General features: G+C 39.0%; 1 pseudogene; it reads left to right on the top strand.

The window, feature by feature from the left end:
- The first annotated feature begins 356 nt into the window (after window positions 1-356).
- Window positions 357-4,637, top strand: LOC129882386 (plasma membrane ATPase 4-like; annotated as a pseudogene).
- The last annotated feature ends 8,845 nt before the right edge of the window (window positions 4,638-13,482 follow it).

Below are 13,482 nucleotides of genomic sequence, written 5' to 3'. Positions count from 1 at the left end.
GTGAGTCCTCATTTATCGGGGACTATTTATCATGTTAGTTTTTGTTTTCAAAGACTTTTGCTATGTTTCATGTTGAGGGTGAGCTAGGGCCATGTCTTAACCCCCGCCCATATTCATGAGTAGAGGCATCTAGTTGGACAAATATTTCGAGTTTATGTTATCATGTGACATTATTAAATTTCTATTCATAGTTTACACTCTCTTATGAGGTTTCCGCTTTTGCTTTACCTTATGTATGTTTATGATATGTACAAGAGGCTTGGTTGGAGCCCTTAGGGGTTTCAATCGCCGTGTTACGACTAGGCCCTAGGTCGGGTCGTGACAATTACTAATTTATGTTGAAGAATTATCCGGGCCACTTCCTTCTTCATGGAGTGCAGACACAAATCCTATCAGTGAATTCTGAAAGAAACTAGCCCTTCTTCTCAATATGCCATCGGACGAACCAGTTTCTCTAGCTAGTGATGCTGTTTCTTCAGGAATAAAGAGATGAATTGTGGGATCGATCTGATAATTTGTAAGGTAGGGAGCACCAGTCGCCTCAGGAGGACAAACATTGGTTTCCTTCGTAGTTGGTTGCATCACGTTGAAAATCTCTTTTATCTCTTAGCGACCGTGACATTCAGCTAAGAGAAACTGAGAAAAATTATATGCTAACATGTAGGTTTAGCGGGATTTTCTCTCCGGTGATGATCAGAACATGAGAATGGAGTGTGAATGATGTAAATATCAGGGAGAATCCATCTGCTGAAGGTGGAGATGAAGACAAAGGTGTTTGATGACCAAGCAGTCAAGGTTGTTAAATATTGTAGTCACTTTTCAGGCTTCCGGAGCAACTTCTTTTGACAGGAAGCAGCTTGCTGGGTGCACAAAGAGATACATAAAGAATCTAACACCCAAGTTAGACGCAGAATCAGGAAAGTTCTCAGGTTCGAATGTCAGGTAGAGGTAAAAACAGTAGGTGATTTCTTCTAATCCATCTAAGCCTTAATAGATAGAGTAACTCAATACCTGTATCTGGGAATTACTTAAGGTGTATGCAAGTTGGACTGAACACCATGGTTATAAATAAGAACAAAAAAGCAACAACCAAGTTCCTTCTGTCAATGTTCAACCACCTTCAATTATTTGTTGACGATTTTTTACATTAATACTAGTCGTCTGAAGTTCAATTTTGTACTATAAACATAAACAGCAGCTTGGAAGTGTGTGCTTGATGTGTATATATTAACTTAATTTACGAAGACAGGACCTCGAGAGTTGGTTGGATAGTGCGAAGGAGTATTAAATAAAACGAAGAATTTGCAGAGGTGGAACCTTCAGGCCATGAGAATGGGATATGGGGGGAGGAATTTACAGCAGTGTTGTGGGCAATTTCAAAGTTTCTGTTGAGGTTGAAGCGGTGACATAGATTTAAGATTTAAGGCATAAAACATTTTTTCTTTCCTTATAATATTTTACTTAGGGCATTATGTTTTTTTTCCTAAACCCAAACCATCAATAAAATCCTAATCCTTTTCCTTGTAGGACTCTCCTTTTCCTTAATTACACGATTAGTTTGGACAATCCGAGACCTATTCAAATTGTGTTTCCTATAGCTATATGGTCACGGAATAATAGAAATATTATATATACATGTCCATCATTGATCGTCTCAACAATTTAACTCAATTCTCTATGAGTGTGTAGGAAGAAAGAAAGAGAGTAAACATGGTGAGTTTGTTTGATATCAACAAGAAGAAGGTCGATCTCGAGACGGTACTAGTGGATGATGTATTTAGGATATTGCTAAGCTCCAAGAAGGGATTGACATCTGATGATGCACATACAAGGCTTCAATACTTCGGCCCAAATAAACTTGAGGAGAAAAAGGAGAACAAGATGTTAAAAATCTTGGGTTTCATGTGGAACCCCTTGTCATGGGTCATGGAAATTGCTGCTATCATTGCAATTGTTCTGTCAAATGGAGAGAATAGGACTCTAGATTGGCCAGATTTCCTTGGAATTGTCATCTTGCTTCTCATCAACTCCACCGTCAGCTTCATCGAAGAAAACAATGCAGGCAATGCTGCAACAGCCCTCATGGCAGGCCTTGCTCCCAAGACAAAGGTATTAAGAGATGGTAGCTGGAACGAAATGGATGAAGCACTCCTAGTACCAGGGGATGTAGTAAGTATCAAGTTGGGAAATATCATACCAGCTGATGCTTGTTTCCTTCATGGAGATCCCCTCAAGATTGATCAATCTTCTCTCACAGGTGAGTCATTACCCGTCACAAAGCACCTAGGCGACGGAATCTTCTCTGGTTCCACATGTAAACAAGGTGAAATTGACGCTCTTGTCATTGCAACCAGAATAAACACCTACTTCGAAAAAGCTACTCATCTTGTTCATACTACTAATAATGTTGGCCACTTCCAGAAGGTCTTGACATCCATCGGCAACTTCTACATATGCTTTATTCTAGTTGGAATCATCATATAAATACTCGTCATGTACCCAATTCAGCACAGAAACTATAGAGATGGAACTGATAATATCCTTGTTCTTCTCATTGGAGGGATTCCAATAGCCATGCTTACTGTATTATCACTCACTATGGAAATTGGATCCCACAAATTGTCACAACAAGGTTCCATCACCAAGAGCATGACTGCTATAGAAGAGATGGCTGGAATGGATGTCCTTTGTAGTGACAAGACAGGAACTTTTGCATTAAAAAAGCTTAAAGTAGACAAAAACTTAGTCGAGGTCTTTGCAAAGGATATGGATCAAGATACCGTTATTCTTCTTGGCGCCAGAGCTTTAAGAGTTGAAAACCAGGATGCTATTGATGCTTGCATCGTCGGAATGATGGCAGATCCCAAGGAAGCTAGAGCTGGGATTCAAGAAGTGCACTTCCTGCCTTTTAACCCTGTTGACAAGCGCACAGCTATTACTTACATAGATTTCGATGGCAATTGGCATAGGGTTAGCAAAGGTGCACCAGGAAAAATTGTTGATCTTTGTGGCCTAAATGAGGATGTAAAAAGGAAAGTTCACTCCATCATTGACAAGTTTGCTGATCGTGGTCTTCGGTCTCTTGTAGTGGCTCTACAGACGTACCAGAGAAGACAAAGGAAAGTCCAGGAGTGCCTTGGGTCTTTGTAGGCCTCTTGCCTCTTTTTGACCCTCCAAGGCATGATAGCGCAGAGACAATTATGCGTTCCCTTTTCCTTGGTGTCAACGTAAAAATGATAACGGGCAATCAGCTTGCCATAGCAAAGGAGACTGGTCGTAGACTTGGCATGGGAACAAACATGTATCCTTCTTCCTCCCTCCTGGGGATGCACTAGGATGAAAATACTAGTGCTAACCTCCCTGTGGATGAACTCATTGAGATGGCTGATGGCTTTGCCGGTGTCTTTCCAGAGCACAAATATGAGATTATGAGGAAGCTCCAAGAAAGAAACCACATTTGTGGTATGACAGGAGACGGTGTGAATGACGCCCCTACTCTGAAGAAAGCAGATATAGGCATAGCTGTGGCTTGTGCTACTGATGCTGCCCGTAGTGCATCAGACATAGTTCTCACGGAGCCAGGATTAAGTGTGATAGTGAGTGCCGTTTTGACCAGTCGAGCCATAATCCAAAGGATGAAGAATTATACCATTTATGTTGTGACTATAACCATCCGAATCTTGCTAGGCTTCATGCTCATCATTGCACTAATCTGGAAGTTTGATTTCTCACCTTTCATGGTTCTTATCATTGCCATTCTCAATGATGGAACCATCATGACCATATCTAAAGACAAGGTGAAGCCGTTACCCATGCTTGACTCATGGAAACTGAGAGAAATATTTGCCACTTGCATAGTTCTTGGCACATACCTAGCCGTGATGATTGTTATCTTCTTTTGGGCTGCTCTCCAGTCAAATTTCTTCTGTGACACGTTTGGTGTAAGATCGATTAGAGACAATATACACGAGCTCAATTCTGCACCGTATCTTCAAGTCAGCATCGTTAGTCAGGCACTCATTTTCGTAACTAGGTCAAGGAGTTGGTCTTACGTAGAATGACCTGGTCTACTTCTGCTAGCCGTTTTTGCTTTTGCACAGCTGGTTCCCACCCTAATTGCATTATACGCAAACTGGGGATTTGGTAGGATTCATGGTATTGGTTGGGGTTGGGCTGGTGTTATTTGGCTTTACAGTATTATTTTCTACTTACCTCTGAATTTTCTAAAATTCGCAATCAGATACATTTTGAGTGGCAGGGCCTGGAATAATATGATTGAAAACAAGGTTGCTTTCACAAGCAAGAAGGATTATGGTAGGGAAGAAAGAGAGGCAAAATGGGCATTGGCTCAACACACATTGCATGGACTTCACTCCTCACAGATGTATGACAACAAAAGCTATAATGAATTAGCTGAGTAGACCAAACGTCACGCTGAAGTTGCTAGGCTAAGGGAGCTCCATACACTTAAGGGGCATGTGGAATCAATGGTGAAGCTCAAGGGACTTGACATTGAGACAATTCTGCAATATTACACAGTTTAAAAATGTCCATTTTTTTTTTTTTGATGTTTCACTTTGGTAAGATTAATAGTAGAAAGTTAGTAGCTCATATGTTTCATTCTGGACGTTGTTACAATCTGTTTAGTAGTAGTGATATTAAATTAGTTTTTTTTCTTTTTACTATCTTTCGAGGAGATTATTATTCACTTAAAATGATTTTTCTTTATACATTTTTATAGTTATCCGAGGTTATTTTCTATCCTAAACTGGGTAGAGACTAGAGATGAAGTCTTAGTCTAGTAATATGACGCAATTTCAATGACGAAGCTGCTAACAAGTAGGGCAAAAACAAATATGTTTAGACAATTTGATATAAAGAATAAAGATCAACAAAGAAAATAATGTGTTTTCTATCTCGAACTGTCATTTGTAATGATCCTTTAAAGCTAAAGTTATCTCACATGCTTTGTTTGAAGCCTTCTATATGTCAATTATATTGCGAGTTTCAAATTGCTTGTGAATACTACTGAAAGTTACCACTCACTTATTTTTTTTTGGTTTCCCACCCGGTGTCCGAACCCCATGGAGCCCTGACTAAATCTGGATTGCGCACTGTAGGGCCCATTCGGGGTGGCGCTCCCAAAAGAATGTTTTCCATACCCAGGGCTCGAACCCAAGACATATGGTTAAGGGTGAAGTAGTCCCACTACTCCACCACAACCTATGTTGGTTACCACTCACTTAATTCTAAATGGAATCATGATTTATTTTTTGGCATAATATATAAATGTGCCCTTTAACTTGGCCTCAATTGACATCTATGTCCTCTAATTTTGGATGTACACAAGTAGGCACTTAAACTTATATAAAATTGAACAAATAGATATGTTCGTTCTACATGACAATTTTATACCCTACATGGTGTCCTAGGTGTATTTTGCTACGTAGGATGCGTGTGTCTATTTGGATCGGAGTGACATGCCTGCACAACTGTTTTTTGTGTATAAATTTAAGAAAGTATGGCCTACGAGCATGAGGTTGAGGTAAATTTATCGATTGACAAGGCCCATAGCCCATGTTTTATGTTGAGAAAGACATTTGTATATACTTGTTGCATTCGGAACTTATTATTATCCCGTGATATGCATTCATATTCATCCTCATGGATTCACTGATTTGAAACTATGAAAATAATGTTTTTGAAAGGAAATTGCATGCCTAATGGAAATTGTTCTCACAAATTTACTTGTTTATGAACCGAGGATAAATATTTATTTGTGGATATATAGACGTTGCGAGTTCCCCATGGATCCTATCTGATTATAGATTGACTGGGGAAGTCGGGTGTATTTTGGTAGGATTATTGACTATTGCATTGCATTATATTTCATACTATCAAATGTGTGTTTACTTTTATTAGTGGTATTGTTTGAACTCCTTTGACTTTTCTATGTGCAGGATTATTTAATATTCTTTATGTGATATAGTTACTACCTTTGCTCGATCTGTCTATAATGCCTACTGAGTACTTATGATTTTGTACTCATACTACACTTGCTACATCTTTTTTGTTGCAGATCCTGACACCAATTATTTGTGTGGTTCTTGAGTCATTCACTGCTTTTGTTGATTCAAATTCGCAGTGAGCTCCTTGAGTCCAAAGACTAGTCTTGGTGCCCTCTTTACTTTCATTTCTATTGTATTAGCTTTTAGATAGTTGATGTACCAGATTTGAAATATTTCTGGTAATAGAAAGCTCTTGTGTACATAACACTAAGTCTTAGGGATGACTTTTTATGTACTGTTGTTTATTTATGAAGGTTTATAGAATTTAGATTATTGTGTCATTACTTACTTTACTTCCGGTTTTATCCAATGTTTTTATGTCTTTGTGAAAGGTTAACTTATCTACCGCGGGAGGGGGGATGGGTATTAGGGCAGGTGCCATCATAACCTATATTTTGAGCATGACAAATTGTGTCTAATGTAAGAATGATTTTATCTAGAAAAAAAATTACTTTCTCGATCAATTTCAAAGTTTAGCGACCATGACAAAGAGATGGATAGGATAAGGAGATAAATGATTTTATGACTCTTTTGATACTAATGGTTGATAATAATATGTTAGTATTGGTTGAAATATCATGACCCTAAACTCACCGGGCCATGCGGGAACCCACTCTATGACCGAAGTAGGAGAATCTTCAACCCCTTATATGAAATAAGCATTGTGGAAGTTACAAAAAAAAATTAAAAGATAAGCATGAAAATTCTATTAAACTAGTTATAAGTCGCATAACATAGTTTTGATGAGACTCTGTTTAAAAACTCCCAATGATGCTAGTCTAAAACAGGTACAAAAGCTCTACAGAAACAGGATATAAGACAAATAAAAAGACACAGCTCCAACCACAGGAAGAGAGGAGCTGCCAGAAGATCATCTTCGCCTTCGCCTAGGGAACTTCACTGACTCTTCAACCAGACTATGCCAAGTGGCATAGTAATAGTAGTATCAGTACAAATAACATGTACTGGTAGGCATCATCGATAAATTTGATACCCACCGCATAATATATGTCTAGAAAAATAAGAGAGATAAAAAATAATTAAGCTTTATAAACTTGTCCACCCTAGAAAACTCCTTACTCTCACACTTATAGTCTTCACCCTTCTACTAACCACAAGTTCACTACCAACTCCGATTTATGAACTTGAGGCCTGTGGGTTATGAGCCCACCATGCTACTTCTTATTTCACTATAACAATTGCCAGCCAACACCCTTAGCCACTCAATAGCTCTACACAAACTTTCACTAGTCTTGACCCAGATGCCTCACATCAAAAGGGCCTAGCCATCTCATAATAGTACCTCATAACTAAGTTTGATTAGATGTAGACGTCAACACACCAATACGCAAGAGTCTATTTCACACGTTCTCTTGAAGTGGGAGACAGGTGAGTTCTCCCCGAAAGTGCCCTTCCTTTTTTGAGTAACCTAGGCTCTGATAATAACTTGTCACGACCCTAAACCCACCGAGCTATCTCAACCCCTTATATGAAATAAGCATTGTGGAAGTTACAGAAAAAATAAAAGATAAGCTTGGAAGTTCTATTAAATCAGCTATAAGCCACATCATATAGTTTTGTATGAGACTTTATTTTTAAAAAACCCAAGAATGCTAGTCTAAAACAGGTACAAGAGCTCTATAGAAATAGGACATAATACAAATGAAAAGACACAACTCCAATCACATGAAGGGGAAAAAAGGAGATGCGGGAAGACCATCTTCACCTTCGCCTAGGGAACTCCACTGACCCTGCAACCAGACTATGCCAAGTGGCATAACAAGAGTAGTGTCAGTACAAACAATACGTACTGATATGTATCATCGATAAATCTCATACCCACCGTATAATATATGTACTAGAAAATAAGAGAGATTATAAATAATTAAGCTTTATAAACCTATCCACACTAACCTACTAGTAAACTCCTTACTCTCACACATTTAGTTTTCACCCCTCTACTAACCCCGAGTTCAGTACCAACTCCGGTTTTAAACTTGAGACTTATGGGTTATGGCCCACCATGCTACTGGTCATTTCACCCTAACAATTACTAGACAACATCCTTAACCACTCAATGGTTCTACAATAACTATCAGTAGTCTTGACCTAGTTGCCTCACATTCTAAGGGCCTAGCCATCTCATAATCACACCTCATAAATAATTCTGATTTCTATGTGACAACAACTACTACTACTATTACTAACTGAAACTCCAATGAGAACAACTCTTTGCTAACCTGCAACCTCCACCATTAAACTTGAAGGTATAGAATATCACACATTTCTCAATGTGGCCTAACAAGTCAACATCTTACCCACGAATGAGTCTATACAGACTCGCATTCCGTTACTCAAAACACACCATAAAATCAAGGGCTCTTTTATAAGTCTTATCCCCTAGCTCATTAACATATACACTCACTATTCAACAATTATAGATATCATCGAGTCCTCTCATGGGACTGACCACACACATACTTGCCTCTCTCATGGGACCCGAAATCATCCATATATGTTTTAGAATATGACACTCGATCCAGAAATATGTCAAAACGTGACACTCGATCCAATAACATGTCAGAATATGACACCTAATCTCACAATCATAAATCCACATTTATAATTCATAGGTAGACAGGACAATGCATATAACATCACACAGATCTTGCACTTAATCAAGAAGGTTCTAACCCCTAAGGTTTATTGCGATTCTTCTCATATTTTCTACCAAAATACATACAGTTTCAACATCTACTGGTTGTAATGATCCTCTAGGTCATTTTTGTTTTTCTCTAATATTTTCAGCATTTAAAGCTTTCCTGTAGCAACCCCAAGCCATTTATGACTTGATGACACTGACAATTCAATCGCCTGGTCGTTCGTATGAGTTTTATGTCCGATTCCCTATTTTGGAGCTCTTAGAGTTTGAATAGTTGAATTCGGTCAAAACTGTAGAAAAATAACCTCAGAATGGAATTTTGATGGTTCCATTAACTCCAAAATAGCCAAATTAAGCTTGCAGCATAGTTGGCATGAGTATCGAGGCAATCAGTATGAGTTTGAGGTCATTTGACACTTTAGCCTTTGAAATTTAGCCTAAGGTTGACTTTGATCAACATTCTAGAAAAACGTGCTTCGATTGATATTTTGATAGCGCAGCTAGCTATGAAATGTCGAGTTTGGTCTAGAACGACCTTTCATTCATGTCCTGAGGCTTTCGATCTCATTTTAAGCCTCTTTTTAGAATTGGTAAAAACTATGCTTAGGTGTGAGACCCACATTTTTCAAGATGACCTCAGATGAAAATTTTGACTGTGCCAATGAGTCTGTAACGTCGAATTTGATGGGGTAGTATAGACCGTTTATGTGCGCGGGATTCTGAATGAATTCTGAGCACTCTGCTAGAGTTGGAAAATTTTCCAAAACTAGTTGATGTGCATCAACTGGTGCAAACTAATTTTGGTCTTCGTGTTCATGCACCCTAGGACACAATCGCGAAAGCCATGGTTCTTGGTATCCACGTTCACGGGCAAAGGGGCGCGTTCACAAAGGCCTAGCAGATTGGCCTTCGCATTCAAGAGGACTATGTCGAATTCGTAGAGCATTATCGGCTTGGCCTCCGCATTCATGATATTTCCTCCGCATTCACGGAGCTTTGAGGCCTTAGTTTCCGCATTCGCATAACTCTTTCTCTGCGTTCACGGAGAGTAATTCATTGGTCTTTTAATTAAGACCAGTGATGTAAACCATCCCTGACTCCCATTTTTATTCTTCGATTGTGGGAGGTAGACTTCATTTTTGGCGATTCCAAGTCCGATGGGTTCATGTTGATTATGGGTACATGTTGGTGTGTTTGGGGAAGAGTGAAGATCATCGGTTTGAGGTAATTTCTTCCCCAAAGAGGTTGCCAGAGCTTAATGAAGTTTTTAAATGTTGGGTTGATTTAGGTCATTTTGAGCATCAATTTGTGCCCCATTTTGGGGTACAAGCTCAATAATGCGTGTAGAACATTTTCACAGAGTTATTTTTCAAGATTCCTATTATGGGTCCCAGAATCCCCTTTTAGACCCAATTTTGGGTCTGTCTTCAAAAAATACAATTTATTGTCAAAATATTCGTATTGGCGAGGTGATCAACACTTTTATAGCATGGAGGAAATTGGAGTTGATTTTGGAGAGGAAAGCTACCGGGAAGTGGACTTGGAGCGCTCGTGTTCGGCTTTGAAGTAGGCTACGGTCTCCTTTCTTTTGATTGAGCTCCATAAGGTATTGCTTAGTATAAATAGCTTGTAGTTTGGATGTATGTGACTGGTTAGGCTCAATTCCTAGTTTCTTGCTTCTTTGTCCCGATCTAAGACTTAGGCTAGGTTGCCTTTATGAGACCCTAGTCTAGTTGGTAAGATTAATGATTATGTCTTAGTTTGGCCTTGGTTAGCCCATTTTAGGTGTCTTGTTCAATGTTTATGATGATTGGTGGAGTTGCGCCTTAGGATTGATTTCGAGATGAAACTTAGTTGATGTAGCCATTATTAGACGGAAGTTACGAGACTCGATGTACTTCTCTATTATAGCACCTATTTTGAAGCCTTGGTGTAGAGATTTCCACCCGGTTTGGCTTGTGAATTATTGTTGGATCCTAATTTCTGGATTTAGAGCTAGAATCCCCTATGCTTTCTTGTTGCCATTTGGCGGGCCTATCTGTGGTTACGAATCCCAAGGTGATATTTCGCAGGTGGATCTAGAGGTATTAATTGTCTAGCTGATCATCTATTTCCTCTTGTTCCTTCTCCTTGTGACCCAGTTAGGGTTGAGTTCCCTTTTGGGCCATGTGATTAAGCTAGAGGAGTAGATATGAGCTTTAGCCTTAATTAAAGATCAATTGTATTTGTGAGCCCTGTTTGCATGCTCTAGAGGGTAAAGTTCTTGTGGAGTCATTATTGTATGTGATTGTGCGTGTTTTTTGGGTGTTGGTGATGGCATGCATTGCATTGGATCATTATTTTATCACAGATGTAGTCAGCCCCGGTGCATGCATTGGTTCTTGGTATTGATTTGAGAAAGCTGGTTGTAACCCAAACTATTTTATACTGATTTTCGAATAGGGGTCGTACTACCTTTATTACTACTATTTTCAGTGGACCAAAGGCATCGAGGATGCGCTCATTTTATGATACTAGACCGGTCATAGAGATTTAAGACCCTTGCTATACTGATTTGGCTATTTATCTCCGTTCACCGCGGTGGAGAGGATTTTGATGATTGGCTATGTAGACTAATATAAGACCTGGATCGGGACCAGACGGAATATAGGGGCATTCTCGGGCCTCCTATGGCAATAAGTCACATAACATAGTTTTGTACGAGACTCTGTTTAAAAACTCCCAAGGATTATATTCTAAAACAGGTACACGAGCTCTACTGAAATAGGACATAAGACAAATGAAAAGACATAGCTCCAACCACAGGAAGAGAGGAGCTGTCAGAAGATCATCTTCGCCTTTGTCTAAGGAACTCTACTGACCCTGCAACTAGACTATGCCGGCATAACAATAGTAGTATCACTACAAATAACATGTACAGGTAGATATCATCGATAAATTTGATACCTATGCATAATATATGTCTAGGAAAATAAGAGAGATCATAAATAATTAAGCTTTCTAAAATTGTCCACCGTAACCTGCTAGTAAACTCCTTACTCTCACACTTATAGTCTTCACCCCTCTACTAACCACAAGTTCACTACCAACTCCAGTTTATGAACTTGAGGCCTGTGATCCCACCATGCTACTGCTCATTTCACCATAACAATTGCCATTCAACACCCTTAGCCACTCAATGGTTCTACACAAACTTTCACTAGTCTTGACCCAGTTGCCTCACATCATAAGGGCCTAGTCATCTCATAATAACACCTCATAACTAAGTTCGATTAGATGTGGACGTCAACACACTAATTCGCAGGAGTCTATTCCACACTTTCTCTTGTACTACGAGACAGATGGGTTCTCCCCGAAAGCATCTATTCTTTTATGAGTAACCTAGGCTCTGATATTAACTTGTCAAAACCCTAAACCCATCGAGCCATGCGGGCACCCACTCTATGACCTACTTAGGAGAACTCTCAACCCCTTATATGAAATAAACATTGTGGAAGTTATAGAAAAATTAAAAGATAAGCTTGGAAGCTCTATTAAACTAGCTATAAGTCACATCACATAGTTTTGTACGATACTCTATTAAAAAAAACCAAGGATGCTAGTCTAAAACAGGTACAAGAGCTCTATAGAAATAGGACATAAGACAAATGAAAAGACATAGCTCCAACCACAAGAAGGGGAAAAGAAAGAGCTGCAGGAAGATCATATTCGCCTTCGCCTAGGGAACTCCACTGACCATGCAACCAGACTATGTCTAGTGGCTTAACAAGAGTAGTGTCAGTACAATTAACATATACTGGTAGGCATCATCGATAAATCTGATACCCACCATATAATATATGTAGGGGAAAATAAGAGAAATCATAAACAATTAAACTTTATAAACCTGTCCACCCTAACCTGCTAGTAAACTCCTTACTCTCACACTTTTAGTTTTCACCCCACTACTAACCCCGGGTTCAGTACCAACTCCGGTTTTAAACTTGAGACTTATGGGTTATGGCCTACCATGCTACTGGTCATTTCACCCTAACAATTACTAGACAACATCCTTAACCACTCAATGGTTCTACAATAACTATCAGTAGTCTTGACCTAGTTGCCTCACATTCTAAGGGCCTAGCCATCTCATAATCACACCTCATAACTAATTCTGATTTCTATGTGACAACAACTACTACTACTATTACTAACTGAAACTCCAATGAGAACAACTCTTTGCTAACCTGCAACCTCCAACTTTAAACTTGAAGGTATAGAATATCACACATTTCTCAACTTGTCCTAACAAGGTCAACCATCTTACCCACGAATGAGTCTAAACTGAATCGCATTCCATTACTCAAAACACACCATAAAATCAATAGGATCTTTTACAAGTCTTATCCCTTAGCTCATTAACATATACACTCACTATTCCACAATTATAGATATTATCGAGTCCTCTCATGGGACCGACCACACACATACTTGTCCCTCTCATGGGACCCAAAATCATCCATATATGTTTCAGAAAGTGACACTCGATCAAGAAACATGTCGAAACATGATATTCGATCCAATAACATATCAGAACATGACACCCGATCTCACAATCATAAATCCATATTTATAATTCATAGCAGACAGGATAATGCATATAACATCACACAGATCTTGCACTCAATCAAGAAGGTTAAGAAGGTTCCCTAAGGTTTATTGTGATTCTTCTTATATTTTCTACCAAGGTACGTACAATTTTAGAATCTATCG

This window comes from Solanum dulcamara, chromosome 3 (genome assembly GCF_947179165.1).
Source record: "Solanum dulcamara chromosome 3, daSolDulc1.2, whole genome shotgun sequence".
In the NCBI taxonomy this organism is placed as follows: domain Eukaryota; kingdom Viridiplantae; phylum Streptophyta; class Magnoliopsida; order Solanales; family Solanaceae; genus Solanum; species Solanum dulcamara.
This window is presented reverse-complemented; position numbering and strand designations above follow the sequence as displayed.